We start from the raw sequence: 7554 nt of genomic DNA, 5'->3' as shown, positions 1-7554 counted from the left end.
AAGGAAGGGCGGATGGATGGCTTTTCCCGTGCTACCGAGTCCCTCTCCCCTTTTCCCCAAAGCGTGAGGGGCGGTCGAGAGGATCGTCTCTGATGACAAAAGTCAGAGGCACCCCGGGTCAGACACCGTGCGAGGCGTTGGTGTGTTCTCGAGAGGAGAACACGTCCCCGTCAGCGTTTCCTGTCGTTCTCGTTCCGAAAGGATTCACGCGCCACCCCGTCTCCCTCAAGGTCTTAGGGCTGTCGTGCTCCGCAGCCGTCACGTGTCGTGGATCCTGGGCACCACCACGCCACCCCGCCCCCCCCCCCCCGCCATAGCTGTCGATCGCTATGTGGCACGCCTACGTTTGCCCAAAAGAGCAGTCCGATGGACAGCGTGGTGCTTTTCCCAGCAGGCAGGCAGGTGAGAGTCACCCCTCTAGAAGGTTTCCAAGCCCCGTTCCATTCTCAGAGGCAGCTCCTTTGGCCATCAAGGAGGCAGGCGATGGGGGTGGGGGTGGGGATGGGGATGGGGCAGGGGCCTCTGTCCCTCTGTCGCGGTAGAAATGATTGGGAAAGGAGGGACAATGGGCGTAGGTCGACCATCCTGGGCGGTGGTGCTTTGGGAGCTTTTTCTAGAAGAAGGAGCGAACGGCGTTCCCTGGGAAGGGAGGAAACCAGAGGAGGTCCCCCTCAGACCGACCTGGCACGAGAAGGACACACACTCTCTCTCTCTCTCTCTCTCTCTCTCTCTCTCCCTTTTCTTCCTGACTTGAAATCAGGAGACAAAACTCCCCTGCCAAAGGGGCCCTCCCAAAACGGGGAGTGAGGAAGACCTCCTTCTCTTCACGGCTGAAGTTCTCCCTGCCTTTCCTGGACGGGAAGGATAGCACCTACGCCCGCTGCCGTCGGTGACTTTTAGTCCCCCTGGAGAGGAAGAAATTCTTTCCCGTGGCCGAACCCTGGCGGTTCGTTCGTGCTGCAGAGGACGTGACCCTCTCTGACACACCCAGGAACCTCCTCGCTCCGGGTCGAGGAGAGGGAGTTCTGTTCTGTGGTTTAGAATGGTGCTTAAAAAGGGATGTCGCTTACAAAGGGTCCTCGTCCCCCTTCCTAAACCTAAACGGACGGCTCGGCTCGGAGGCGTGAGATACGTTTCGCATCCTCCTCGTCGTCTTCACTCAAAGTTTTATTGGAGTTTGGAAGATTTTATTTTTTGTCTTTCCTTTTTCTCCCCAAAGCCCCCCGGTACGTAGTTGTGTGTTCTTCGCGGTGGGTCCTTCTAGCGGTGGTATGTGGGACGCCGCCTCAGCGTGGTTTGATGAGCAGTGCCGTGTCCGCGCCCGGGATCCGAACGAACCGATGAAACACTGGGCTGCCTGCAGCGGAGCGCGCGAACTTAACCACTCGGCCACGGGGCCAGCCCCTTACTGGATTTTCAAAACAACTCCGGGGGCCGGCCCGGTGGCGCGGCGGTGAAGTTCGCACGTTCTGCTCCGCCGGCCCCGGGTTCGCCGGTCCGGATCCCGGGCGCAGGACCCGGCACCGCTTGGCGAGCCACGCTGTGGCAGGCGTCCCACCTGGAAAGTAGAGGGGGATGGGCACGGATGTCAGCTCAGGGCCAGTCTTCCTCGGCCGACAGAGGAGGATTGGTGGCAGATGTTCGCTCAGGGCTCATCTTCCTCAAAAATAAAATAATAAATCGATTCGATAAAATGTCAAATAACACAACCGCGGGATCACGCTTAGAGTCACCCTTGGCCCGATGATGCCACTCCCCACCCCCCCCACCCCCCTGCCCCCCACCATTTGGAGGTGCCGTCAGTGGGATTCGTTCCTGTTTGTCCATCTTTCTTCCTCTTTTTTTTTTTTTTTTTAAAGACTGGCACCCGAGCTCATTGCCAATCTTTTCTTTTCTTTTTATTCCTCCTCCTTCTTCTTCTTCTCCCCAGAGCACCCCAGTACCTAGTTCTATATTCTCTTTGAGGGTCCCTCTGGTTCTGCCGTGTGGGACGCCACCTCAGCGTGGTTTGATGAGCGGTGCCGTGTCCGAGCCCAGGATCCGAACCTTCCAAGCCCCGGGCCGCTGAAGCGGAGCGTGCAAACTCAACCGCTCGGCCACGGGGTCAGCCCCTCCCTTCCTTCCTTCCTTCCTTCCTTCCTTCCTTCCTTCCTTCCTTCCTTCCTTCCTTCCTAAGGAGGAGGAGGCAGGCACTGTGTGAAGTCGCCAGTGAGTCTGTGGAAAGAGACGGAGGATTTCCCATGGGAAGCCGGGGCGGGGGACACGGACCGATGTCGTGCGAACTTGAAGGTGAAAGATCAAAAAACCCACACACGCCTAGAGCGGCGGGTTGCCCGTTAGGAGTTTGCTTGCCGGGCCCATAACGCAGGGCTCATCGATGAGCCAAACCGTCCGTGATCCTCAAGCAGTCTAGTAGGGTTAGAGAAAGGAGGGGGGCACTCTTTCTGCCCCAGATGAGGCGAGTTTCTCAGACAGCCACCCTGCCCCAACATCTCCCCTCCCTGCCTCCCGGCCCTTGGTGGACTGCGGCCTAAGGGTGGGGGAATTGAAGAAAGCCGTTCAATGGAAAAAAGCCCGAGGCCATGGGAGAGAGCTTCCTGCACTTGAATGAAGCCCTGACGCCAGGCCCATCGGAATGAATGGGCCTGACCTCCCCTCCCCCCTCCCCCCTCCCCCCTCCCAGGCTGGCGACTCGGCAGTGGAAGGCTAGGGGTTTCTTCCGAAATGGTGAACCGGCCCCCTTGTCCACAGGAAAACCACACACGGGTACAGCCTAGGCCGGATCTCAGGCCAAGTCGTCAGGGTGGCAAGATGATGGCGGATGAGAGGAAACTTGTTCTGGGACCGCACCGCCCCCCCCCCATCGCCTCTCTGGCTGAGAAGAGGGCTGGGGAGCGGTGAGGGTCAGGGGGAGAGTGGGGGCGGGGCCGGGACAGGGACCACCGGGCAGTAGGACGGGAGTAGCCCTGAGGCCTGCCTGCCTGCTTCCTTCCCTGCCGGCGCAGGGCTGAGAGAGGCACGGGGCACGCTGGCTCCTGCCCCTTCACTCATTCGGGAAGCCTCCTGTTGTTGCTCCTGAGGTGCCGGCTGCGGTGACAGACAGAGCAAAACTCCTCTCTCTGTCTATTTCTTCAAAGGCCCGAGTCTGAGCTACGACAGATTCCCCTGTGGCTCAACCCGCAACCTCCCATCCTGCCAGACCAGACCCCTTGTCTAAAAACCTCCACTGGAGGAGCTCTTCCACCTGACTCGGAAAGGAAACACCAGCCCCGCCTCAGCCTCACACCCACCACCACCACCACCACCCGCCCCCCCCCCCCCGCCCCACTCTCCTCCGGACCCAGATACCTAACAGAGGGAACAAAAATCCAAAAATCCTGCTGCTCTCCTTCTACCACCTCCACTTCAGAAGAGTCAGTCTCCCCCGAACACCTCAGACTCTGTGACTTCCCGCGGCCTCCCTTTCCCCGTCCCCATTCTCTCCCCGGACGGGCCCCATCTTACACTTGAACGACAGCTCCACCGCTCGGGGCAGCTGGACACGATGTCCCAAAGTGGCCCGGACGGTAGCCTGGTCGATTCCAAAGGACCCACGCACGCAGTCGGCCATAAACGTGGTGTGGAGATCGTGGACGTTTGCGGGCCTCTGATGAAATCGCTGCTCCGGGGACCCCGGCGTCTAGGACCCGTCTTCTCCGTGTTCTTCACACCGTTGCTCCTGGGCCGGTTATTCTCTTCCCTCTCACTGACCTTAACGTTTTGTCTCTGCCATTGAATTTTGACTGTGCGAATGTGACTTGCCGCTGTAGGGCTGCGTGGATCTCTCAGGCATCCTGCTGTGCCGTGCGGGGGGGGGGGGGGGGAATCCTTGGTGGGTGGGTCGATAGACGTCCCTTTGGTTGTGCCCTGGAGGGGAGAGACAGAGGGGACGACTCAATCCACCACGAACGCTGATGTCGCTCCGATAAACCTGTAGCGGTGATTCTAGTTTATGGCCCGTGTCCTGAAAATAACTTCCCGAAGGGCCAGCCCGGCGGCACAGCGGTTAAGTTCGCACGTTCCGTTTTGTCAGCCAGGGGTTCGCAGGTTCGGATCCAGGGTGCGGACGTGGCGCCGCTTGGCGAGCCACGCTGTGGTCAGCGTCCCGCCTATCAAGGGGAGGGGGATGGGCACGGATGTTAGCTCGGGACCACTCTCCCGGGGCAAAAAGAGGAGAATTGGCAGCAGGTGTCAGCTCGGGGCTCGTCTTCCTCGAAAAATAAATTAATTAAATTAATAAAAACAACTTCCCAAACCTCTCTGATAACTTGAAGCTTTGAAGTTTTGCGAGGTGAAATCAGGTGATAAAAAAGTCCACGGACGGGGGCGGCCCCGTGGCCGAGTGGTTAAGTTCACAAGCTCCCCTTCGGCGGCCCAGGGTTTTGCCGGTTCAGATCCCGGGCACGGCACGGACACGGCACCGCTCGTCGGGCCGTGTGGAGGCGGCGTCCCACATGCCACAACTGGAAGGGCCCTCAACTAAGATAGACAACTATGTCATGGGGGGGATTGGGGGAGAAAAATCGGGAGGGGGGGAAAAGAAAACAAAAACGGAAGATTGGCAACAGGCGTTAGCTCTGTGAGGGCCGATCTTCCTCACCCAAAAACTAAAGTGAGATGAAATCAAATAAAGCGAAGGAAAAGATAAACCTATGAAATCCCATGTTTCTAAAAGTGGCCAAGTGTTTAGAAATTGGCCAAGCGACGGAATGCTCATGGGAAGGACAGTTCCTAATTGCTGGCTTCTTAGTTTTCACCAAAATTAAGGTTCGTGAGGGTTAAAAAATCTACTTAACAAATGCGATGAAAGCCACTAGGCCGGCCCGGTGGCGCGCTGGTTAAGTGTGCCTGTTCCGCTTCGCCGGCCCGGGGTTCGCCAGTTCGGATCCCGGGGGTGGACGTGGCACCGCTGGGCGAGCCACGTGGTGGTAGGCGTCCCACATATGAAATAGAGGAAGATGGGCACGGAGGTGAGCTCAGGGCCAGCCTTCCTCGGCAAAAAGAGGAGGATTGGCAGCAGTTAGCTCAGGGCTCATCGTCCTCAAAACAAAACAAAACAAAACAAAAAGCCACTAAAAGTGAATATGGGAAACATCTTTGTGTTCAAGGAAAGTGAGATGGCTGCCTTCAGGCAAGAGGGCCTAAAAAGTAAAGATCGTTTTGTCTGTGAAAAGGTGATCAAAGTTTCACGGGGAAAATAATCTGAGAAAAAGGCCTGTTCGTGGTCAAGTGGCCTAAAATTGGAACGAGTGGACAGATAGAAATGGCGAGCGATAGGATCTATGGGAGTCTATGAGGAAGCCATTGGGTGTCGGCCTAATTCGGCCTGACAGTGTTTTTCGAAAAGGGCCTGACGTGGCCGTCGAGCACGCATCGCATCGTAGATCCGCTTTACACATTTCCTACGGCAAGAACCAATGCCCTTAAGGGAAAGGAGCAGCTTCCCCGTGCTCGGGCCTTTCCTTAAGGAGAGGCATCTTTCCTTAGGCTAGGAGCGGATGGTTGCGCTCACCTTTGACCATCCGGCTCCCCTGTGACCACCCAGGCCCAGACAACCGACCTGCCACCCAGCAGTGTCTGTCGATCGCTGTGCCGACAGAGCAGTCTCGCGACTATCATCCAAGGGACCTTTCGATCCTATGTGAAACGTCCTCTCTGGGGGTCTAGAAGCACTCTGTACACCCCACTTCCCGGGCACCCTCTCTTCCTTCGGGAAGAAAGGCCCCGGGCCACAGTCCTCACATTTTAGCTCAGAATAAACGCACCCCGATTTTCACGGATAGATTGGTTCCGGATTATTTCCGTCGACAGAATGGAATCAAGTCAATGAGTTTCAAGATCGGAGGGAAGCTGATGCAAAATCAGAATTTGTTTTTCTCACTCCCGAAAGGATACTTTTCTCTAACTTCTAGTCTCCTCCTGATAAAGACATTGGAAAAGGTTTCTCTTGACCTCTGAGGGAATCGACACCAAAGACAGAGATCCTCCATTTTGTCAGAATGATTTCCTAGGCCTCCAATGGAGGAGGCCTCCCTCGGACGGGAGCTCAGCTTTTGTTTTGCAACAGTTTTCCTCTCTCTGCTTGCCTTTAACATCTCCTTTCCCGTTCTTCTTTTTTGGAAGGGAAATACGTGCACCGCTGGGGAAAAAAAAAAAAAAAAGAATTTTCTAAATGACCAAAGAAGATCTACGACTGTTGTTATTTTGGTTTCACGGAGCAGTTCCACGTCCACATTTACTCCATTTTAAACACCCACACACACTCACAGCACGGCGCTGTGAGGATGTCCCGGGGAACTCGATTTGTGGAGGGAATGGCTGTGAGGTCTCTGCCCCCCAACCCCCACCATTTGGGTGCTTCTGCTTGTTGATGAGGACGGGAAGCCCTGCTGAAATCCATATTCTTATCACCACACGTGCATCTGCACCCATGCTCCCCCCCGTGTGTCGTCTTTGGGCTTTGCTGTGGCCCCGTGCGGAGGGAGACCTGTTTTGTGTTGTAAACTTTTCCGCGGCCAAGCGGCTCGGTCCTTTCCTCTACGACTTGTGGGCTCTGTCTGTCCGTCTGCCTTAGAGAGACCCTCTGGGCCGGAAGTGACAGGCTGCACACAATTCCTGACAGACTGCGGACAATTCCTCCGTCGTCACGGTCCTTCTCTGATGACGTGCATGGTTTCGGTTTGACAGCGACCCCCACCCCCCACCCCGCCGTGATTTTCTAAGTCCTCCCGGGAGCCCGGGAAGTGCTCGGGCCGCTCCGGGAAGCGGGGGCCGGCAGCCCCGGCCTGCCCCGTGGCATCTCCGGGGACTTTTCCACCTCTGTCCGCGTCAGCCAGCCGGCAGCCCCGCGCCCGGCCCGGCCCAGAAGTCACGTGGGGAGTCTGTCCCCTTCCTGGCAAGCCCACCCACCCCACCCCCCTCCCCGCCGATTTTCCAACACCTCCTTCTGCGCCCAGGGTTGCCCTGTGCTGCCTGGGAGCTCCGAGGTGGACACCCTGGGGCCTCACGTGGTGACCTCCCGGCCGCCCCAAGCGGGCCCAGAGAGAAAGAGAGAGAGAGAGAGACAGAGAGAGACAGAGACAGAGACAGAGACAGAGAGAGACAGAGACAGAGACAGAGACAGAGACAGAGAGAGACCTGACCCGGCGGTGGGCTCAGGCTGTGCACTCTCGCTGGCTGGTGACCCGGTTCCCTCCCGCTGACCCCTCCGCGCCGGTCGTTGGGCGCCATCTGGCGGCCGCTTTTACAGAGTGGCCCTCCTCCGGAGCCCCGGCGACATGAGCAAGGGATGGGACTCGCAGGACGTCTGTGTGGTTTCCAGTGTGGGGCTGTGTGGAACAGAGCTGCTAAGAACATTCATGCCCCGGATTCTGTGTGAATGAACAGGAACGTGGCCGCAGCCCCCACCCCGCCCCCCGCCCCAGCCCCCGGGAGTGGTGGGAGTGGTGCCCTCCAGACCACCCTCGGGTTGGATGCCTCCCTCCCTGGAAGGACTCACGGGACTCCACAAAAGCT

At 57.7% G+C, this 7554-nt stretch overlaps 1 long non-coding RNA gene across 1 annotated transcript; it reads right to left on the bottom strand.

Annotated features, from left to right (window-relative positions):
• Window positions 1-1156: 1156 nt before the first annotated feature.
• Window positions 1157-7257, bottom strand: LOC139044517 (uncharacterized). Its single transcript, XR_011501475.1, has 4 exons — window positions 7177-7257; window positions 3505-6178; window positions 1944-2214; window positions 1157-1660 (listed from the first exon to the last, which is right to left on the bottom strand). It is a non-coding gene; the product is annotated as an uncharacterized lncRNA (long non-coding RNA).
• Between the last annotated feature and the right edge of the window lie 297 nt (window positions 7258-7554).

This window comes from Equus asinus, unplaced genomic scaffold, assembly GCF_041296235.1.
Source record: "Equus asinus isolate D_3611 breed Donkey unplaced genomic scaffold, EquAss-T2T_v2 contig_97, whole genome shotgun sequence".
Taxonomy (NCBI): domain Eukaryota; kingdom Metazoa; phylum Chordata; class Mammalia; order Perissodactyla; family Equidae; genus Equus; species Equus asinus.
Note: the sequence above shows the minus strand (reverse complement) of the source record. Positions and strands in the feature narration are given on the sequence as shown.